At 36.9% G+C, this 10,319-nt stretch overlaps 1 non-coding gene across 1 annotated transcript; it reads left to right on the plus strand.

The window, feature by feature from the left end:
- The first annotated feature begins 2,317 nt into the window (after window positions 1–2,317).
- Window positions 2,318–2,424, plus strand: LOC148564296 (small nucleolar RNA R71). Its single transcript, XR_015885168.1, has one exon. It is a non-coding gene; the product is annotated as a small nucleolar RNA R71 (small nucleolar RNA).
- The last annotated feature ends 7,895 nt before the right edge of the window (window positions 2,425–10,319 follow it).

Below are 10,319 nucleotides of genomic sequence, written 5' to 3' on the forward strand. Positions count from 1 at the left end.
TGGGGCAAAAGTTAGGGGTCAAACTTTTACTCCAACATTGGCCTCCCCTTGCATACTCATGGCGCCAACGTTAGCCAAAAAGTTAGAGGCTAACGTTGGCGCAAACTTTTGCTCTCCAGGGTGTGTTTTTCATGCGCCAACGTTAGCCAAAAAGTTAGGGGCTAACGTTGGCGCAAACTTTTGCTCTCCAGGGTGTTGATTTGTGATGCCAAAAGTTAGCCAAAAAGTTTGAGGCTAACTTTTGCTCCAGCTTTTTGCCCAAAAGATTGCACAAAAGTTTGAGGCTAACTTTTGGTCCAGCTTTTTGCCCCCTGGTTCATTTTCAATTAATCCAAAAGTTTGAGCTAAAGTTTGAGGCAAACTTTTGCTCAAACTTTTTGTCCTCTCTTCCTCCTAGCCATTCCTTCTTGCTTCAACCTTTCTCCAAGCTTTCTTCACCTATCATTAATCAACCAAACACATCAAAGCTATGCTCAAAATCATGAGATATTCATTCTTTCATAATATGTGACAATTATAGCATAAGACCTCATGAAATAGCATGAATTCATACATGGTTGATTAAGTCAAAGGAAACATGAAAATCTACCCAATTGGCTTGCTTATGGCTCAAGAAAGTGCATAATTCAATTGAAAACAAAAGAAAAAGGCTAGTGAAATTAGGCTAAGATGACTTGTCATCAGAGGGTAACTCATGGCCTTGAACACATTGAATGTCATCTTTTCATTGTGTAATCTTAGGGTGAGTTCACCTTTTTGGACATCAATGATACCTCCAGCAGTGGCCAAGAACGGTCTTCCCAGGATGATGGAGGCCTTGGCTTCCTCCTTCATGTCCAGCACTACAAAGTCTGCTGGGAAGATAAAATCTCCTACCTTCACCAGCAAATCTTCTACTATACCATGAGGAAACATGAACGATCGGTCTGCCAGTTGTAGGGCCATTTTTATTGGCTTAGCCTCCTCAATCCTCATTTTTCTCATCATAGCTACTGACATCAGATTTATGCTGGCTCCTAAGTCATACAGAGCCTTCTCCACTATGATTTCCCCTATAATACAAGGGATCTGGAAGCTCCCAGGATCCTTCAATTTCTGCGGTAGTTTGTGCTGAAAGATGGCACTACATTCTTCGGTTAGTATCACAGTCTCATTGCTCTTCCAGCTTCTCTTCTTGGTCATTAATTCCTTAAAAAACTTGGCATAGAGCGGCATTTGCTCTATTGCTTCAGCAAAGGGTATGTTAATTTGTAGTTTCTTGAAGATTTCCAGAAATCTTAAGAATTGGTTGTCATCCCCCTTCTTTTTCAATTGCTGAGGGTATGGAGCTTTTGGGACGTTTGGCTTCAGCATTTCTCCTTTTTGCTGTGAACTGGGAATGGGAATTTGGACTTCATCTCGTTTCTTTTTCCCTTCATTTGAGTTATTCTCTTGTGATTTCTTGGGAATTTCTTTCAATTCCTTCCCACTTCTGAGGGTGATAGCCTGACATTCCTCTCTTGGGTTTGGATCGGTGTTGCTGCACAGGTTATGGCTGGGAATTTGCTTGAATAGGTAGCCAATTTGTGTCTCAAGTTTCTTGATGGCAGCATCTTGAATCTGCATATTGGACCGCACTTCCTCTCGGAACATTTTACTGTCCTGGACTTCTTTGCATATTCGTTCAAGTAGAGTCTCAATCCTTGAGAGTCTATCTTCCGATGATGGTGAGTTGGAGTTGGAGGGATGAGAATGGCCATTTTGGTTTTGATATGGATGTTGAGAGGTGTTGTTAGGTGGGTGTTGATATGATCTCTGTGTGAAATGTTGGTGAGCTGCATTGTGGTTGGGGTTGTGACATCTCTGATCTTGGCCTTGATCTTGTTGATTTCCCCACCCAAAGTTTGGGTGGTTCCTCCAACCAGGATTGTAAGTTTTGGAGTATGGATCATGGGCCTGCCTAGGTGAGTTTCCAATGTAGTTGGCTTGTTCCTGCCCACCCTCTGCTTCTGCATTCACTCCTTCTTGGGTTGCTGATGAGGTGGTGATTGCTGCTACTTGGTTCCTCTCCATCTTCTTGGTAAGGTCAGCCAACTGCTTGGTAATCAGCTTGTTCTGGAACAGCAATGCATCCACGTTATTTAGCTCTATTACTCCTCTAGTGTTGCCTCTTTCAGAAGCATAGAAGTAGTCATTCTCCACTACAGTCTCAATGACATCTATGGCTTCTACTATGGTCTTCTTCTTATTCAGAGATCCCCCAGATGAGTGGTCTACTGCCTTATTTGATTCATAAGAAAGACCTTCATAAAAAATGTGTAACTGCACCCATTCATTGAACATATCTGGCGGGCACCTTCTTGTCAAGTCCTTAAACCTCTCCCATGCTTCATAGAGAGTTTCACCATCTTGTTGCCTGAAGGTTTTTACCTCAGCTCTTAACGCGTTGATTCTTTGAGGAGGATAGAATCTCGCCAAGAATTTGTTCACCACATCTTCCCAGGTTGTTAAACTCTCCTTCAGAAAGGATTCCAGCCATTTAGATGCTTTATCCTTGAGTGAGAAGGGAAACAGAAGCAGTCTATAGGTGTCAGGATGAACACCTTTAGACTTCACAGTATCACATATCCTCAGGAATGTGGTTAGATGTTGATTGGGGTCTTCTTGGACACTTCTCCGAATGAATAGTTGTTCTAAACCAAGGTGATGAGCTGTGGCTTTAGTTCAAAGTTATTGGCATGTATGGTTGGCTTTTGGATGCTACTTCCACAGTTTCCTGGGTTTGGATTGATATAAGAGCCTAGAACTCTTCTTTCTTCTCCAGCATGATGCACTGGACCTTCTCTGCCATGGTTGTGAGCCTCTTCTTCATGATGGTTCTCCATATTCTCATCCATGTCTAGTTCAAAGAACTTTTCCTCTTCCTCAGCACCAACAACTCTCTTTCTTCTTGCTTCCCTCCTTAATCTAAGGAAGGTCCTTGATGAGCGGATAATTTATACGCTTTTTGGCATTGTTTTTAGGTAGTTTTTAATATGTTTTAGTCACTTTTTATTATATTTTTATTAGTTTTTAAATAAAAATCACATTTCTGGACTTTACTATGAGTTTGTGTGTTTTTCTATGATTTCAGGTAATTTCTAGCTGAAATTGAGGGAGCTGAGCAAAAATCTGATTTAGGCTGAAAAAGGACTACAGATGCTATTGGATTCTGACCTCCCTGCACTCAAAGTGGATTTTCAGGAGCTACAGGAGTCCAAATGGCGCTCTCCCAATTGCGTTGAAAAGTAGACATCTAGGGCTTTCCAGCAATATATAATAGTCCATACTTTGTTCTAGGATAAATGACGTAAACTGGCATTCAACGCCAGTTCCATGTTGCATTCTAGCGTTAAACGCCAGAAACAAGTTACAAGTTAGAGTTAAACGCCAGAAACAGGTTACAACCTGGCGTTTAACTCTGGAAACAGCCTAGGCACGTGTAAAGCTCAAGTCTCAGCCCCAGCACACACCAAGTGGGCCCCAGAAGTGGATTTCTGCACTATCTATCTTAGTTTACTCATTTTCTGTAAACCTGGGTTAGTAGTTTAGTATTTAAACAACTTTTAGAGATTTATTTTGTAACTCATGACATTTTAGATCTGAACTTTGTACTCTTTGATGGCATGAGTCTCTGAACTCTATTGTTGGGGGTGAGGAGCTCTGCTGTGTTTCGATGAATTAATGCAACTATTTCTGTTTTCTCAAACACGCTTGTTTCTATCTAAGATGTTTATTTGCACTTCAATATGATGGATGTGATGATCCGTGACACTCATCATCATCCTCAACATATGAATGCGTGCCTGACAACCACCTCCGTTCTACCTTCGATTGAATGAATATCTCTTGGATTCCTTAATCAGAATCTTCGTGGTATAAGCTAGAATCCATTGGCAGCATTCTTGAGAATCTGGAAAGTCTAAACCTTGTCTGTGGTATTTCGAGTAGGATTCAGGGATTGAATGACTGTGATGAGCTTCAAACTCACAAGGGCTGGGCGTAGTGACAGACGCAAAAGAATCAATGGATCCTATTCCAGCATGAGTGGGAACCGACAGATGATTAGCCGTGCGGTGACAGCGCACCTGGACCTTTTTCACTGAGAGGACGGATGGTAGCCATTGACAACGGTGATCCACCAACACACAGCTTGCCATAGGAGAAACCTTGCGTGCGTGAAGAAGAAGACAGGGAGAAAGCAGAGATTCAGAAGACAAAGCATCTCCAAAACTCCAACATATTCTCCATTACTGCAGAACAAGTAATTAATTCATGCTCTTTTATTCTTCGCAATTCATACTGATAATTATAACTGATTTCCTGACTAAGATTTACAAGATAACCATAGATTGCTTCAAACCAACAATCTCCGTGGGATCGACCCTTACTCACGTAAGGTATTACTTGGACGACCCAGTGCACTTGCTGGTTAGTGGTACGAGTTGTGAAAAGTGTGATTCACAATTCGTGCACCAAGTTTTTGGCGCCGTTGCCGGGGATTGTTCAAGTTTGAACAACTGACGATTCATCCTGTTGCTTAGATTAGGAAGAATTTGTCTTTTGGGTCAGAGTCTTTTACTTTCTTTTCAAAAATCTTTCAAAAGATTTTTATTTTTCTTTATTAATCTGTGATTTGTCTTTGAGTCTTTTATTATTGTTCTTGTTAAAATTTTAGAATCCTTATTTTCTTTTTTCAAAAATAATCTTTTGAAATTTTATTTTTTTACTAATAATTGAATTTCTCTGTTTGAGTTTTGTTTTCTATTTTAAGTTTGGTGTCAATTGAATGTCTTTATTTTCCTTTAAAATTTTTGAATTAGTGTTCATTGTTCTTTCTTGATCTTCAAGTTGTTCTTGTTTATTTTCCTTGTTTGATCTTTAGTTTCTCTTGTTCTGTGTCTTTTCTTGTTTTTCTTGTGCTTTTTCAAAATATCAGTTTCCAAGGAAAATTTTATTTTATTTTTTTTTATACAATATTAAAATACGTTAAATTTATAGCTCAATTGGCTAGAGCGTTGTGCTTATGTTCTTGGTAATTGGCTATCTTCTTATTAAAATATTTTCTAAATAATTTTTCTTTGATTAAATCTTGTGCCAAACTTTAAGTTTGGTGTTTTCTTGTTAGCTTTTCTTTTGTTTTCGAAAATTTTATGTAAGTTTTCTAAAAATTTTAAGTTTGGTGTTCTTTCTTCATGTTCTTGTTGTTCTTGTGAGTCTTCAAGGTGTTCTTGAGTTTTTCTTGTGTCTTGATCTTAAAATTTTTAAGTCTGGTGTTCCTTGGTGTTTTCCCTCCAAAATTTTCGAAAATAAAGAGCATTAGATCTAAAAAGGGTTAAGTACCAAAAACTCCCCCAAATTATTTAAATGCTGACAAAAATGCACCCGAATTTTACTATCGACAAAAATGTCTTTAAATAATTTAAAAATACAACAAAAATACCCAACAATAAATATGTATTTTTAAAAAATACCTTAGAGATTGAATTTTGATACAATTTTTTGCAAGTATGATTAGAAAAATGAGATATTATTATTCTTAAAATTTGGTAATTTTTTGCTAATATATATTTTTTTGTGAGTTTTTAAAAATATTCTTGGTTGTTAACAAAAAAATTACAAAAAAATTATATACTTAACAAAAAATACCAAATTTTAAGGATAATAATATCTCATTTTTTTAATCATGCTTGCAAAAAATCGTATCAAAATTCAATCTCTAATGTATTTTTTGAGAAATACATATTTAATGTTAGATAATCTTGCAAAAAAAACTAACATTAAATATGTATTTCTCAAAAAATACATTAGAAATTGAATTTTGATGCTATTTTTTGCAAACATGATTAGAAAAATGAGATATTATTATTCTTAAAATTTGGTGATTTTTTGTTAAGTATATATTTTTTTGTGATTTTTTAAAAGTATTATTGGTTGTTAACAAAAAATTATAAAAAAAATAATATACTTAACGAAAAATCACCAAATTTTAAGAATAATAATACCTCAATTTTATAATTATTCTTGCAAAAAATTACATCAAAATTCAATCTCTAAGGCATTTTTTGAAAATATATATATTTACTGTTGGGTATTTTTGTTGTGTTTTTAAATTATTTAAAGGTATTTTTGTCGATAGTAAAATTCGAATGTATGTTTGTCAGCATTTAAAAAATTCGAGGGCATTTTTTGTGGTTAACCCATCTAAAAATTTTAAGTTGTGTGTCTTTTGTGTGTTTTTCTTTTTCATCATAAAATTCAAAAATAAAAAAAATATCTTCTCTAACTATTTTTGAGCAGATTTCGAAATTTTTTCAAAAAAATTCAGATTTTTATTTTAAAATTTCTATTTTATCTTATCTTAGTTTTAAAAATTTCAAAATTCAAATTTTTTCAAAAAAAAATCATATCTTTTTCAAAATTTTATCTTATCTTATTTCAAATTTCAAATTTCAATTTTCAAAATTTCAAGTTCTAATTTTCAAAATTTCAAATTTCAATTTTCAAATTTCAAAATTTAATTTTCAAATTTAAAATTTAAAATTTCAAAACTTTTTAATTTAAATTCCTTATCTTCTCTTGCCTAGGTTATCTTATCTTTTCTAATCTCAAATCTTAAAATCAAATCTTTTTCATATCTTTTCTTTATTCTATTTTATTTTATTTTCTTACAAGTATCTTTAATTTTAAGATATATCTTTTTCAAAACTTCCTAACCAATTTCTCTCTCTTCATTTTTTTTGAAAATCCTCACCCACATCTTTTTCAAATCTTTTTAATTAATTAATTTAGTTTTCAATTTTCTTTTATTTCTTTTTCTTCTAATTTTTGAAAATATAGTTAATTTTTCATTTATTTTATTTTATTTTATTTAATTTTAATTTCGGTTTTCAAAAAAAAAATTATTTGCAATCTGCATCATCTCCCTTTCTCCATCATGGACCTAAGTGGAAATGAACAGTCCAGAAGGACTTTGAGGTCATATGCTAACCCCACTACTGCTTCATATGGGAGCAGTATCTGTATACCCTCCATTGGAGTCAGTAGCTTTGAGTTGAATCCTCAACTCATTATCATGGTGCAGCAAAAGTTGCCAGTATTCCGGTCTTCCACAAGAAGAACCTACAGAGTTTCTGGCACAATTTTTACAAATTACTGACACAGTACATGATAAGGAAGTAGATCAGAATGTCTACAGATTATTACTGTTTCCATTTGCTGTAAAAGACCAAGCTAAGAGGTGGTTAAATAACCAACCTAAGGCTAGCATAAGGACATGAAAACAGTTGTCAGAAAAAATCCTGAATCAATACTTCCCTCCAAAACGGATGACATAGCTAAGGCTAGACATCCAAGGCTTTAAACAAGGAGATAATGAATCTCTTTATGATTCCTGGGAAAGATACAGAGAGATGCTAAGAAAATGCCCCTCTGAAATGTTTTCAGAATGGGTGCAGTTAGACATCTTCTATTATGGGCTTACAGAGAGAGCTCAAATTTCTCTAGATCACTCAGCTGATGGATCTATACACATGAGAAAGACAATTGAAGAGGCTCAAGAGCTTATTGATACAGTTGCCAGAAATTAGCATCTGTACCTAAGCAGTGAATCTTCCATGAAAGAAGAGGCTAAAACAGTAACTGCTGAACTCAGTCCTGCAGAACAAATTACTGAATTCAATCAGCAATTAGACTTTCTAACAAAACAGCTGGCCGAATTCAAGGAGATACTACAAGACACAAGAATAGCTAATCTGAATATGGAAGTACAGTTGAAGCAAACAGAACAGCAGTTATCAAAACAAATAACGGAAGAGTGCCAAGCAATTCAATTAAGAAGTGGGAAAACATTAAATACCTCACTTCAAGGCAGCAGAAAGTCAAGAAATGAACAACCTGCTATCCAAAATCCCTCTGAGGACAGTAAGAGCCCAGAGAGGAATAACTCTGGCATTCAAACGCCAGAAACAGGTAAGGATTTGGCGTCAAACGCCCAATGGAAGCTCAGTTCTGGCGTTCAAACACCAGGAACAAGTAAGGAGTTGGCGTCCAACGCCACTCTAGCTTCTAACCCTGGCATTCAAATGGCAGTGAGGGATCAGACACACACAAGTACTGATAACAAACCCTCTAAAAAGGCTTCTCCAACCACCTCTGTAGGAAATAAACCTGCAGCAACTAAGGTTGAGGAATATAAAACCAAGATACCTTATCCTCAAAAACTCCGCCAAAAGGAGCAGGATAAGCAATTTGCTCGCTTTGCAGATTATCTCAGGACTCTTGAAATAAAGATTCCGTTTGCAGAGGCACTTGAGCAAATAACTTCTTATGCCAAGTTCATGAAGGAGATCTTGAGTCATAAGAAGGATTGGAGAGAATCTGAAAGAGTTTTCCTCACTGAAGAATGCAGTGCAGTCATTCTGGAAAGCTTTCCAGAAAAGCTTAAAGATCCCGGAAGCTTTCTAATACCATGCATATTAGAGGGTAATTGTACCAAGACAGCTTTATGTGATCTTGGGGCAAGCATCAACCTAATACCTGCATCCACTATCAGAAAGCTTGGTTTAACTGAAGAAGTTAAACCAACCCGGATATGTCTCCAACTTGCTGATGGCTCCATTAAATACCCATCAGGCGTGATTGAGGACATGATTGTCAGGGTTGGGCCATTCGCCTTTCCCACTGACTTTGTAGTGCTGGAAATGGAGGAGCACAAAAGTGCTACTCTAATTCTAGGAAGACCTTTCCTAGCAACTGGATGAACTCTCATTGATGTCCAAACGGGGGAAGTAACCCTGAGAGTCAATAAGGATGAGTTTAAGTTGAATACTGTCAAAGCCATGCAGCATCCAGACACACCAAAAGACTGCATGAAAGTTGATCTCATTGACTCTTTGGTAGAGGAGGTCAACATGGATGAGAGTCTCGAATCAAAGCTAGAAGACATATTTAAAGATGTTCAGCCTGATTTGGAGGGTTCAGAGGAATTAAAAGAGCCTCTAAGACTTCCTCAGGAAGAGGAGAAACCTCCTAAACCCGAGCTCAAGCCATTACCACCATCCCTAAAATATGCATTTCTGGGAGAAGGTGACAGTTTTCCAGTGATCATAAGCTCTGCTTTAAATCCACTGGAAGAGGAAGCACTAATTCAAGTGCTAAGGACACACAAGACAGCTTTTGGGTGGTCCATAAGTGACCTTAAGGGCATAAGCGCAGCTAGATGCATGCACAAAATCCTATTGGAGGATGATGCTAAACCAGTGGTTCAACCACAGAGGCGGCTAAATCCAGCCATAAAGGAAGTAGTGCAGAAAGAGGTCACCAAATTACTGGAGGCTGGGATTATTTATCCTATTTCTGATAGCCCCTGGGTGAGTGATGAGCGGATAATTTATACGCTTTTTGGTATTATTTTTTGTATGTTTTAGTAGGATCTAGTTACTTTTAGGGATGTTTTCATTAGTTTTTATGTTAAATTCACATTTCTGGACTTTACTATGAGTTTGTGTGTTTTTCTGTGATTTCAGGTATTTTCTGAGGTTGAAGAAGGACTGCTGATGTTGTTGGATTCTGACCTCCCTGCACTCAAAATGGATTTTCTGGAGCTACAAAACTCAAAATGGCGCGCTTCCAATTGCTTTGGAAAGTAGACATCTAGGGCTTTCCAGCAATATATAATAGTTTATACTTTGCCCAAGTTTAGACGATGCAAACTGGCATTCAACGCCAGCTCTCTGCCCAATTCTGGCGTCCAGCGCTAGAAACAAGCTGCAAAGTGGAGTTCAACGCCCAAACTGGCACAAAAGCTGGCGTTCAACTCCAGAAAGAGCCTCTGCACGTGTAACATTCAAGCTCAGCCCAAGCACACACCAAGTGGGCCCTGGAAGTGGATTTATGCATCAATTACTTACTTCTGTAAACCCTAGTAGCTAGTTTATTATAAATAGGACTTTTTACTATTGTATTAGATCCTGAGTTTTATCTTTTGATCATCTTTGGACGCTTGGTTCTTAGATCAGAGGGGCTGGCCATTCGGCCATGCCTGGACCTTTCACTTATGTATTTTCAACGGTAGAGTTTCTGCACTCCATAGATTAAGGTTTGGAGCTCTGCTATTCCTCAAAGATTAATACAAAGTACTACTGTTTTCTATTCAATTCATCTTATTTCGCTTCTAAGATATTCATTCGCACTTCAACCTGAATGTGATGAACGTGACAATCATCATCATTCCCTATGAACGCGTGCCTGACAACCACTTCCGTTCTGCATTAGATTGAATGAGTATCTCTTAGATCTCT

The sequence above is a fragment of the Arachis ipaensis genome, chromosome B5 (genome assembly GCF_059453495.1).
Source record: "Arachis ipaensis isolate K30076 ecotype BB chromosome B5, ASM5945349v1, whole genome shotgun sequence".
NCBI classification, from domain to species: domain Eukaryota; kingdom Viridiplantae; phylum Streptophyta; class Magnoliopsida; order Fabales; family Fabaceae; genus Arachis; species Arachis ipaensis.